Source organism: Pantherophis guttatus, chromosome 7, assembly GCF_059756535.1.
Source record: "Pantherophis guttatus breed Tessera chromosome 7, ASM5975653v1, whole genome shotgun sequence".
Classification (NCBI taxonomy): domain Eukaryota; kingdom Metazoa; phylum Chordata; class Lepidosauria; order Squamata; family Colubridae; genus Pantherophis; species Pantherophis guttatus.
In genome coordinates this window covers 60,480,537-60,493,899 of record NC_142069.1, presented here as the reverse complement: position 1 = coordinate 60,493,899, position 13,363 = coordinate 60,480,537, and the positions used below count along the sequence as shown (strand labels likewise).

At 37.7% G+C, this 13,363-nt stretch overlaps 1 protein-coding gene across 22 annotated transcripts in view; it reads left to right on the top strand.

The window, feature by feature from the left end:
- The window catches only part of NELL2 (neural EGFL like 2), a 382,878-nt gene that overhangs the window by 73,427 nt on the left and 296,088 nt on the right, over nucleotides 1–13,363 (top strand). The gene's annotated exons all lie outside the window — the stretch shown is intronic.

Below are 13,363 nucleotides of genomic sequence, written 5' to 3'. Positions count from 1 at the left end.
TAACACACGGGTTACCGGACACCCTGGTTTCTGACAATGGGCCCCAATTCACGGCAACTCAGTTTGAGGCTATCTAGCCGAGTTAGGCATAAGACATGCATTATCCGCTCCTTTTCATCCGGCTTCGAATGGCCTTGCAGAGAGATTTGTGAGAATGGCCAAGGAAGCCCTTTCCCGGCTCGATGCAGGGGACTGGCAGGCTAGAATAGATGAGTTCTTAGCTGTACAGCACGCCACCCCATGCCCAACCTCGGGCCGCAGCCCAGCCGAGCTCTTAATGGGCCGAAAGCTAAGGTGCATTCTCGATCGATTGCATCCCAATTACTCCCCCAATAACTTCAAGGGGGAAGGGGGAGGACTAAGGCAATTTCAAATGGGAACACCAGTATTTGCCAGAAACTACACCAATGGGCCCTTGTGGGTAGAGGGAACCATCGTAGGAATTACCGGTCCAAAGTCATACACAGTTGATATAGGGCATGGTAAAATTTGGAGGAGACATATAGATCAATTGTCTAAACGATTACAACACGAAAATTCAAATCCTAACTATCAAAGTTTTCCTGACACAACTACCTCAAGCCCAAGTAAGCCGGAATACTTATCTGGAAACCCAGAGTTCCAGCGCCGCCCCAGTGAGTCAACACTCCCAGCCGGGGATAGCCACATCCAGGAGGTTCCATTGGTGGAGCCGGGAGAGATGGGAGGTCCCTCCAACCGGCTCGACGCCTTGCCAACAACTGAACTGCGCAGGTCAACCAGGACTAAGACACGCCCTGGTCACCTGCGTGATTTTGTATGTAAATATGTAAATAGATAGGATAAGTGCCTTCTGGGAGTGGAGGGGTGTTATGTATGTATCTATTTTGTGCGGGAAATTCAAATGTTCAGTGAATTCTGATTGGTTCATGGTTGCCTCTGAAAAACATATAAAGAGGACTGTTGCCGGTATTTCTTTGCTGAAGTCTCACCCTGAATTAAAGAGCTGTTGTCACTAGCTTGCTTGTGCCTCTCGTTATTCCCGCGCTACAACACAAACCCTCATTGTTCTTCAACATATCATTCCATTCGTGTTCCCAGATGGTGCGTACTACATACCTATATTCTTCAGGTATTCTTCTATCATTCTAGTGCATGATTACAACAAGCCATAGGTCGAATCAAGCAGACTGTTGAAGTCTTGGGCATTGTAGCATATAGAGCATCCATGAAAAAAACAACCATAAAATTCAAAAGTAGTGGGGACACCATTTATCACAGCAAACCCATCCAAAAAGTAAGTACCTATTTGCTTTTCACCACCTTGCAGAGCATGTTGGATGTTGATCTTCTCAGTATGTGCTATATACAGCAGCCATTGTATAGAGCAAGCAGAATAGCTTTTCTTGCTCTTCTGGTAATTGTCTAGAGGTACTAACGCAATGGTATCCTTCTTCAAAAACATGAACCGGTACTGGGCCATACAAATAGACGCTAACATTACATACTGGAAAGGGTGAATGCAACAAATTTCACTCTCTTCAAGAATCTTTCCACCCTTCGCTGTGAAAAACTCCCTCCCTGTCATTTGCATCACTTGCTCCCTAAATCTATTACAGGCATTTCTCAGTATCTTGAAATCTTGTTTTCAGTAGTAAGCAAGGTCCTTTTTGAGGTTAAATGCTGTACCTTTATTAGCAGCATGCCATTTCTCAAATTCATCTCTCTCACCGGGCATTATGGTTTCAGGATTATAATACTTGGCCTCCGGCAATTGGCCCTCATAGTCTTGATTCTCTGCCATATTGAACAAATGAGGGAAATAACCCTTGGTGCCTTTTTTAAAAAAATAATCTTTATTTGTATTTATAGTTAAAAGGAAGACAAAAAACAGAAAAAAGAACAAGACAGAACAAGACAAAACAAAAAGAAAAAAAAGAAAAGCAAAAAACAAACAAACCATAAGAGAATATAAACAATACATTGGTAAACCAATATTTAATGTAAATCTATACAATAATAAATTCATAATACAGTTCAGGGGAGACAGGACAATCTATTTTGTACTTATAAACTAATCAAATCTATCCAACCTCATTCTACATATGCAATACAGTATTTTCAATATATACAACACCTGCTTATATTAATCAGACTGCTGTCTTCTTTTCGATAACCAAAGATACAATTTTTCCCAAGAAAGACATGATGAGGTTTGATCTCTGTCTTTCAATTTTTTCATCAGTCTATCTGCTTCCGCACAGTCCAGTATCTTTTTTATTATTGCTTCATCTGGTGGGATATATTTATCTTTCCAGAACTGCACAAATGTTATTCTTGCTGCTATAATGATATGTAACACAAGATACCACAAATCTTTTTTAATGTTTTCCGTCCTAGAGCCGAGCAAGCATGTCTCTGGTCGCAATTCAAACTCCTGATTTAGAATTTCCTTTAGCCACTTTTTAATTTTCCCCCAAAATTTAATTGCTTCTGGACATGTCCACCATTGATGATAATAAGTACCATGTTCAAATCCACATTTCCAACATTTGGCGGACTGTCCATCAAACATTTTTGCCAATCTGTCTGACGGGAGATGCCATCTATATAGCATCTTATAAATATTTTCCTTATATGTAGTGGATACTACCAGTTTCATGTTTCCCCACCAAATCTCTTGCCATTTTTCAAGAAAAATTAGGTAACCAAAATTTTTCCCCCAGGCAATCATTGTGTCCTTTACTACTTCTTCGCTAATCTCTATCCTCATCAACAATTTGTAACATTTAGAGATCATACCCTTTTCCTGACCTATCAAAATTTTATCTAGCTCCTGCAGGTCGACATTTATACCACTTCCATCTCGATCCCTTTTGTATTTTGATTGGACCTGCAGGTAAGCCCACCAGTCTAGTTGAACTCCCTGAAAATTTAACTCCTGTCTTGATTTTAACTCTCCTTGCACGTTCAACAGATCTTTGTATGTTGCCTTTTTCACGATATTAAATAGTATAGGTTAGGTCAAAGCTTCTAGAGGTGATATCCAACAAGGTACTTTGGTATAATATTTTTTACTAAGCTTCTCCCAACTCCGAATTAAATTATTCCTTATATAGTGCCAAGTGAACCATTTACTTTGGGGGGCGTTGTCCTGCCAGAGTGCTGCATGCCAACCTTGTTGTAAATCGTGGCCTTCTATCCTAAGAAGACACTTGTTGCTTAAAATGATCCATTCTTTAACCCAAACTAATAAGGCGGCTAAATAATAATTCTCCCAGCATAGTAGACCAAGACCCCCTCTTTCTTTTGTCTCCTGCATCATTTTCTTTTTAATACGGGGTTTTTTCCCTTGCCATACAAATTTGGTTACTACCTGGTTTAGATCTGTAAAAAATTTATTTGATAGATTCGCTGGAGCTGTTTGAAAAAGAAAATTAAATTTCGGTAGAACATAAGATTTTATTATTGCTACCCTTTCCAAGAGTGATAATTGAATTTTACCCCACTTATCAAGATCTTTCCTTACCTGTGTTAGTATTTTAATATAATTATCCTCCTGGATGCTCGAGCACTTACACGTTAACCAAATTCCCAGGTATTTGACTTTATTAACTACTCTTAAGTCCTGTTGCTTCCTCTAAAATCTGCTTGCCTTTCTCTGAGATATTCTTAGTTAGAATATTCGTCTTCTTTTTATTAATTAACAGACCTGCTACAGCCCCAAACTCCTCAATTTTCTCCAGTAAGGATATACCTGATTTTAAAGGGTCTTCCAAAATAAAGGCCATATCATCTGCAAAAGCCTGGGTCTTGTATGTCTGATCTCTAATTTTAAGGCCTTTTATTCCTTCATCATTTCTTATTTTGCGAAGTAAAATCTCTAACGATAGTATAAAGAGTAAGGGGGAGAGAGGACACCCCTGTCTTGTACCTTTACCAATAAGAAATTCTTCTGATAAATTGCCATTTATCAATAATCTAGCGGTCTGTTTAGAGTAAATAGCTTTGATTGCATTCAAGAATTTTGGTCCAAAGCCCATATATTCTAATTGTGATAATATGAACTCCCAATTAACCCTATCAAATGTTTTCTGGGCGTCGATAAAAACTAGAGCAACCTGTTACCTGGATGGTTTTCATAATATTCGAGTACATTTAACAATGTACTAAGACTATCTTGTAGTTGTCTCGACGGTAAGAACCCATTTTGATCGGTGTGTATAAATTCATTTAAAAAACCTTTTAACCTGTTTGCTAGGATTGCTGTAAATATTTTATAATCTGAGTTCAGGAGGGATATCGGCCTGTAATTTTTTATATCTTTCGGAGGGGGATCTTCCTTAGTATTAAACTAATATTAGCCTCCCTCCATGAATGGGGAATTTCAGCTTTTCCAAGCATCTCATTAAATAAATCCTGCATATGTTCCCCCATTACTTCTAACAATGCCTTGTATATCTCAGCTGGTAGTCCATCTGTGCCTGGCATTTTAGAGTTCTCCTGTTTCCCTACTGCTTTTTCAATCTCTGTCAAAGTTATTTCTGCTTCTAAAAACTGTTTCATCAAGTTAGATATCCTAGGCAAATCCAAATTCTCTAAGTACTTTTTCACCTTTCCTGCCAAAATCTCCTCCCTCCTATATAATTCCTTATAAAAATCTACAGCAATTCTTTCTTTCTCTCCCTTATCTCTTATTAGATTCCCTTATCTTCCAATTGTTCAATTCTTCTGCTCTGTTTCTCCTTTCTTAATCTAAATGTTAACCATCTCCCTAATTTATTGGCTGACTCAAAGTGCTTCTGTTTTGCTGCCTTTATCTTATCCTCCATCGCATCAAGATCCAAAAGGTTAAGTTGGTGTTTCAATAAAATTATCTGCTCTTTTGCTTCAGTGGCCAATTGATTACGTTGTAATTGCTCCTCAACCTTAGATAATTGACTTAATATCTCACTCCTGTCTTGTTCTTCTCTTTTACGTTTGATAGCAATGTGTTTAATAATTAATCCCCTTATGAAGGCTTTGGTGACATCCCATACTATTTGGAGGGGCATCCCTGGCATCCTATTCTCTTGAAAGAAAAAATTCACTTCTGTCTTAAGCATTTGCACAAATTCAGAATCCTTCAAGATCTCCGGCCTCATCATCCATCTCTTCCTAGTCTTTCTTTCCTTCTTTAAAACAGTTAATACTGGGTTATGGTCCGTCCAATCATTCGGCATGATCCATCACTTGAGTACTAAGCTCTTGCGACAACCAAATCATATCCAACCTGGACCACAATTTGTGCCTGGGAAAATAATAAGTATATTGCTCAGCCATCGAATTATGTTCATGCCAAATATCCTTCAGTCCAAATTCATCCCTCATTTCATTGCAAATGACTGGTAAGATCCTCTTATCTAATTCTCCATTTTTCCCTTTTTTTGTTTTTCCCAGTCCTATAATCCTGTGTCCTATCGACCACTGCATTAAAATCGCCAAGAAGACATACTTGCTCGTATTCCAGATCCAGAATTTTCCGATGCACTTTCCGAAAAAAAGTTCCCTGTCTAGTGTTAGGGGCATAAATTCCTATTAATAATACCTTGCTCTGCAATAATTCAACTTCCAATATCAACATTCTTCCTACGTTGTCTACATATAGTTGTTTCGGGAATAGATATTCTTTTACATAGATTGCTACTCCTCTTCTTCCTCTGCTTCGTAGCCACTACAAATAACTTCCCTGCTTTTGGGCATTTCAATAAATTCAATTGAGATAGCTTAATATGGGTTTCTTGCAAGCAAGTTATATCTACTTTAGCTTTAACAATTTTCAATAAAACACACCTTCTCTTTGTCGGGGTATTGAGGCCGTTGACATTCACCGTCAACAGCCTCACCCCTTGATCCATTTTTATCTATTAGTCCCTTTAGCTTTGGATGTCTGGCTAGTCTCTACTCCATACCCTTCTGTTCCTCCTTCCCCCTTTCTCCCATCCCGTTTTCCTTTCCCATAATATGCTCGTGCTCCTCCCTCGGGTTTCCCATCGTCCCTCTGATCCCCTTTTACTATCTCATTGTCCCTTTCCTTTTCACTAGATCCAAAACAATTTTCAGAAAAATCCTGAGCATCTTGTAAATTCTCAATTTTTATCTTTCGGTCCTGCCACATCACTAGAAGCCCTTCAGGGAGCAGCCATCTGTATGGCACATTATGTTTCCTCAGTTGCGAAGTTATAAATTGATAGTTCTGCCTCTGCTCCCGTAACCTTCTAGGTATCTGTTTCAAAATTGTAATCTGGCGACCTTTATAAGTAACATTCTGGTCTCTAGCTTTGTGGAGAGTTTCATCTCTAAGCGCCTTTTTAGCAAGTCTCACATGGATTTCCGTAGGCAAATTGTGGCGTCTCGCATAGTTAGTATAAACGCGGTAAGCTTCATCTATATCATGATAAACTTTTTCTTTTTCTTTTCCAACTACTTCCGCAATCACTTCCCCCACAATCTCATTTAGACATTCCTCTTTATCCTCTACCACATTCTGGAGATGTAAAAAAAAGGCGGATTTCTCCATCTCTAAAAATACCACCTCATCCTCCAGCTTTTCGACCACTTGCATGCATCTACGTTCGCACCTCTCCATCTGGACCTCCACTCTTTCAGTAGTTTTTTCCACCTCTGTCAGGCAGTCTTCGTGTTTAGTTAAGGTTAACTACATCTCCCCCAGCGTTTCTTTTATTTGTTTAATCTCTCCTCTTAATTCACTCATTTCAATCTTCAGATCATCAAAATTTTTAGTTGTCAATTCTTGATTTTTCTCTATTATTTCCTGGATGTTTTGAAACATCACTTGGATTCCCTGCATTGTAACAGGTTTCTCTACTGTTGATAAGCTTTCAGATGATTTTCTTACCCCTAGGGGAATTGTAATCGGAAAGGCTGCTATTATTGAGGCTACATGTTTCTTCATCATCTTTGTTGATGTCACTGTAGTAGACATGTCGGCCGAACATAGGAGGTTCTTCCAACCTATCATACACTAATAATAAGAAATCTGCTTCGAGTTACACATCAGACCAACCTTTTCTATTAATTAGTCCCTTTGGGAGAAGGGCGGTATAAAAATTTGATAAATAAATAAATAAATAAATTCCCTTACTACAATTCAACCTCAATTATACGGCGGATCCCAGACCTTCGCACCTTTTGTTGTTCCCTAAAGACGTTTTTATTCCAGCAAGCCGGGCTGGCCTAACTCTTTTAAATTGTTTTAATTCTTAAATTATTAATTATCAGTTTTAATATAGGGGTGTTTTAATTGTGGGCCAAATTAATTTAATTGGATTTTAATACTGTTTTTAAATTTTGCATTTCTTGTGTTTTATCTGTTGGCTGTTCACCGCCCCGAGTCCTTCGGGAGAAGGGCGGTATATAAATATAAACAAATAAATAAATAAATAAATAAATTTAACACTATCCTAAAAATCTAAAATCTAAAATCAGTTCAAGATTAATCTTATGTAATCTTATGTAATATACAAGCTATATAATAAATGAGATTATAATAAGTAACAGACCAAATAATCAAATGGTCAACCAATTAATTAATAATGGTTAGTCAGTAAATAGATTAGCTTCAGTTAACTAATTTTTACACAATGTATTTTACAGGAAAGTGAAAGAATTGATGGGGATTCAGAAGGAGATTGAATTCAAACATTAAAAGGGCTAGAAGGGGGAGAGCTCACAGTAAATAATCCTGGTGAGGGAGGGGGGTCGGGAAGAGAGCCACCCCCTAATCATCGCCATCAATTTCAAAGTTACTATTTCAAAAAGTCATTACTCTTTTATATAAAGTTCCCCTCGACTGTCGTGTTCAAATCACTAGTTCCATAGAATAGGCAACAAAGTAACAAGTACGATAGTTTAGAGGTTTAACAATTCAATGTGCACCAATTAGAGGGCATCGTTCTTCCGCTTCACCAAGACTCCACAGCGGTGAGAAAGTTGAAAAGTAAATAGATAAAGACTTTCTTCACCTACAATCTTGGCTGCCGCTATTTTGTTTGTTCACTACACGGTCCCATCAGTGCCAGATCCAATCCCCACTCTTTTCTTCCTTTTCCTTTCAGCTCAATCCCGTCTCCCTGTGCCAGTCAAAATTGCAGCGTCATTGGCTTTGGGGACACTATTCCTGGTCCTCTTCTTGTCCTCTGGATCCTTGGGGCACAAGCTTCGTTGCGGCGAGGGATCGCACCCCCTCCTCGCCTCCGAAGAAAGCCCCTCCACTCCCTCAGCCTCTCCAGGGCTGAGAACGGCAAAATAAAGCCACGGAGGTTCGAGAAAAACACACGGTACAGAGGAACCAACACCCCACCAGTCTTTCCGCCCTGACAGCTGCACCGGAAGTCCTAACCCTTGGTGCCTTGAAAGCCTATCGCTTTAGGCATTTTACTCAATTTCATGGGAAAAAAAGAAAGGTAGGGTTATGCATAACAGTTTACCCCCCTGAGTTAACAGTTGCACCTTCACCTTTTCACAAATCAGCTGCCTGAGGACTGGGTATCCATCATAGCTCTTGGAGTTGTGAGCAATGCATATAGAACCTCTAAACTTAGGCCGTACAAATGTCTTCACAAATTCCTCCAGACACTTATCACCATACCATTCCCATTTCCTAACATCACCATCGTCCAACATGTCCATGGCATAGACATAGTTCGGTATGTGTAACCCTGTTTCTTGACAGTATTCAAAATCATATACAATGTACCAGGGGTGGGTTCTAACTGGCTTTACTACCGGTTCTCTTTGTGCGTGCGCTTTGTGCGCGATCGCTGTGCGCATGCTTGGTTTGCTCGCCTGCGTGCCAAACTTGCACTTTGTGCAAGCGCGTTGTGAATCTGCCCAGCTCAGGTGCGGCAATCCGCTCTGCCGCACCTCTCAGCTGGGCGAAAAAAGAAGAAATTTAAGGTCAGCATAACGCCGGGGCAGGCGGGAGGGCCCAGCTCCCGAAGACAGAGAACCAGGTCGGTGATGTCATATCATCACCGCTACCAGCTCTCGCGAAGCAGGCCGAACCGGGAGGAACCCACCACTGCAATGTACCTGTAGCCGACATTTGGCTTAAAAATCCCTTTCAGAAAACATAAATGACCTGTTAGGTTATCTACTTTGGTATCACATTGTCAGAACTTCGATTTCTTACATTCAACATGTGGTGCAGACACATAGATACCACACCTGAAACAAAACACATTATCCTCACAAACAATTTTTCCTTCCACAGACAATCGCTCATGTCTTTCAAGACAGGCCCTAGAGTGGCAGAGCAGCTTGCACATAGGGCATCTCACCCTCCCCTCAACCACTTTGCGGCATTCTGACCCCGAACAGGCTTGACAAAAATAGTGACAATTGTATCTAAATTTGTGGTGATATGCTGTGTGGCACAGTTTGCAGAAGTAATGTACCCCCATGAAACCTTTGATGTGTTTTACCCCGTAATAATGACTGTCGTGTAACAACATAAACAACACTTTTTCTTGCAGGGTCCCTCCAGTTACAAAAAAACCTCCATCCCCCTTCATGATAAAACACGATCTTTATTGTTATACCGAAGTAGTTCTCAAATAGGTGTATCTGTGAGAAATCAATTCTGTGGGATGTAGATATCCCGAGCGTGTTATGGAGGTCTGTGGCTCTGGTAATAATTTATTGTTTAGTAGACACCCCGTTATCTAATAATAACAGCAGGCTGCCTGCAAAACACAGAAATAGACCCTCCACATTGAAATCCATCAAGTATTGCCTTTTCTTCTCCAAAATTTTACTAAATAGAACTGTTCCTAACTTCCTAAGCCCTCCCCCCCTCATGGTTTTTAACAATAGTGACTGTTAATTCCAAAGAGTTCCTCCATAAGATCTCCACATTGCTTTGTAATAAACTGTCTACATAACTAAGGAACTGGTCAGCATCTAACTCTTCTATGTGTCTTCTAACACTAAATAGTGGTCTGCCTAATTCCTCAGCATCCAGCCGCAATTGTACAAAATCATTTGGTCTTATCTCCCTGGAAATACGGTTCAAAAGATTCTGTATCTCATTATGAGTAACATCTATAGCCTGCGTGAATGACTGAACATGTTCCATATCTACAAGTTTATAACGTTCATAGTACTCTATTGCTCTGTAATGCTGCAGGGCCCTCTGTCATGATTGAACTCTCTCCAGGTACACAGCTGATGCTTCATGTGTACTTAGCGGTTCAGAATCTTCCAAGGAGTCCCATTCCTCTGCTGTTTGTGTTTCTGATATATCACACTCTTCACTGGTAATGCTACTGTATGTGGGTGTAGGATGCTGATCCTCAGCCCCCATTTTTTACTTTTTACATACAGGTTCTAAATTAAAAAACATATTGAAGATCTGTCACTGTTTACATGAATATAAACAACCATATTTAGAAATTATTGTACATTTTAATTAACTTTGTATGTCATGGGATGTGGACGGCTGGGGGCTCAACTTCCTGTTCTTGTATATCCCATGCACTGCTTGATGGGATCTGCTGCGATTCAATACTCTGCCGAACGCTTTGTGATCCTGTAGGACATGATACTTCTGCAGAGACCTGTTGACTGCTTATATCTGTAGACACGCGAATAATTAGAGATTAGTATTCTTTTTTTTAAAAAAAAATTATTAAACATTTTTTAAAAAACAAAAAGAAAGCTTTAACACTTTTTCCTTTTCAATAGTTTCGCATTAGTCAAGAATTTCTTATTTATACATTTTTTCTCCCTTATTCTAATATATCTTTTGTACATATACTTCTAATATTAATTTATTTATTTACATATATACATATTTGCTATTATACTTCTACTCCTATTTCGACCATTATTTAATTTTTCCTTGCCTTTTATTTCTCTCCTCCAGCCATTCATACAATTTCTCCCACACTAAGTAATATTCTGTTTCCTCTTTTTCTTGTATCTCCTTTGTTAATTTGTCCATCTCCACGCATTCCAAAACTTTTCTGATCAAATTATCTTCGATTGGTATATTATTGTTTTCCATTCTCTGCGTAGATTATTCTTGCTGCTGTGATAATATGGATAATTAAATATTGTATTTCTTTTTCATATGACCCTGGGAGTATTCCTAGTAAAAATGTTTCTGGCCTCATCTCTATCTGTTGTTTGGTTATTTCTTCTAATTGTGATCTGATTCTACTCCAATATTGTTTCACTTTATAGCAGGACCAGCACATGTGGTAATACGTTCCCTTTTGCTGTTTGCATTTCCAACACGTTGGTGAGGTATTGGGTAACATCTTTGCCAATCTGGCTGGTGGCAAGTGCCACCTGTAAAACATTTTATACATATTTTCTTTATAGGATACAGACATTGTCAGTTTATAATTTTTGTTCCATAATTTCTCCCATTTATCCAATTCAATGTTGTATCCGAAATTTTTTGCCCAAATTATCATATTTTCCTTAACTACCTCCTCTTCCAATTTGTATCTTAATAGATAGTTGTAAATTTTTTTTGATCAATTTATCTTCTGTGCCTTGGAGGATTTTGTTTAATTCGTGTACTTCTCTTTGGAATCCATATTGTGTCAAATCTGTCTTATATCTAGATTTTATTTGCATGTAAGGCCACCAATCAATGTCTGTACCCTGTTCTTTTAATTCCTGCCTTGTTTTCAATTCCCCTTTGTTTATTTAACAAATCTTTATATCTTTTCATTTTGTCAATGTCTAATGCGTTTGGGTAGATTTGTGCCTCCATTGTGGATAACCATTCTGGAATTTTGTCATAGTGATTCTTTTTTATCCCTTGCCATGTTTGTAATAGTGCATCTCTGATTAAGTGTCATTGAAAATAGTTATGCTGTCTATTTTTTCCATCCCATAAAAAGGCGTATCACCCTCTCTGTAAATCATATCCCTCTAATTTTAAAATTCTTTTGTTTCGTAATTCCATCCAGTCTTTGATCCATATAAGTGATGTTGCTTATAATAGATTTCTCAATCTGGGAGTCCAAATCCTCCTCTTTCTCTACTAACTTGCAATGATTGTATTTTGATTTTTGATTTTTTCCCCTGCCAAATATAGTTCGCTATTAATTTATTTAGATCTTTAAAAAAGTTTTTTCCTAATTTTATGGGAACTACTTGGAATAAGAATAGTAATCATGGTAGCACGTTCATTTTAATCGATGCTATTTTTCCTAAAAAGGATAATTGTAATTTGCTCCAAATTTCCAAGTCTTTCTTTATCTGTAGTATTAATTTATTATAGTTGTCTTCTTTGATCGATGAACCTTTATTTGTTAACCATATTCCTAAATATTTTAATTTTTTTTGTCGTTTGGATACCCATTTTTGTCTTCTAATTCTTTCTCCTGCTGCTTGGTAAGGTTTTTCGTTAATGCGTTTGTTTTGAGTTTATTAATTTTAAGTCCTGCTACTTTTCAATATTCCTCTGTGTTATTAATTTGGGTCCTGACAGTATTGGTTATTCTAAGATGAAGATCAGGTCGTCAGCAAAGGCTTGGACTTTATATTCCTCTTTTTTTATTTTCAATCCTTTTATTTCATTTTCACTTCTAATTTTGTTTAACAGTATCTCTAGTGTTAAAATAAATAATAAAGGAGATAGAGGACAACCCTGTCTCACTCCTTTTGCTATTGTGAATTGTTCGGTAGTGTCTCCGTTTATTGTTATCCTTGCCGTTTGAGTTGAATATATTTTTTCTACCATCTTTACAAATTTATCTCCGAATTTCATATTTTCTAATTGTAAAATATTGGATTCTCCAATTTAAATTATCAAAGGCTTTTTGTGTGTCCAAAAATATTAATGCCAACTGTTTGTCTGGATTTGTTTCATAATATTCTAATACATCAATTATAATTCTCATATTGTTTTTTATTTGCCTTTTTGGCATAAAGCCATTCTGATCAGGGTGGATGTATTCATTTATTACTTTTTTTAATCTTTCCAAAATTATCGATGTAAATAGTTTGTAGTCTGCATTTAACAATGAAATGGGTCTTTGCTGATTTAATTTTCCGTGCCATCTCTGCTTGTGTAGTCAAATTAATATATTGTTTTATCAAATCTATTTTTTCCTTAGTTATTTTGTGCTGGGATTCCTTCTGTAAATATAGCTCCCATTTTTTAAGTTCTTTTAACAAATTATCTCATTCTTGTTTTTTATTTTTGTTTTTCTTCTCTGTGTAAGCAATTGTTAGGCCTCTTTATATATGCTTTTGTGGTGTCCCACAGGTTTTGGAGGGATGTTTCTTTTTTTGTATTTATCCTAAAAAATATGTTCATTTCTTTTTCAATCATTTGAATATATTCTTTATCTTTTAATAT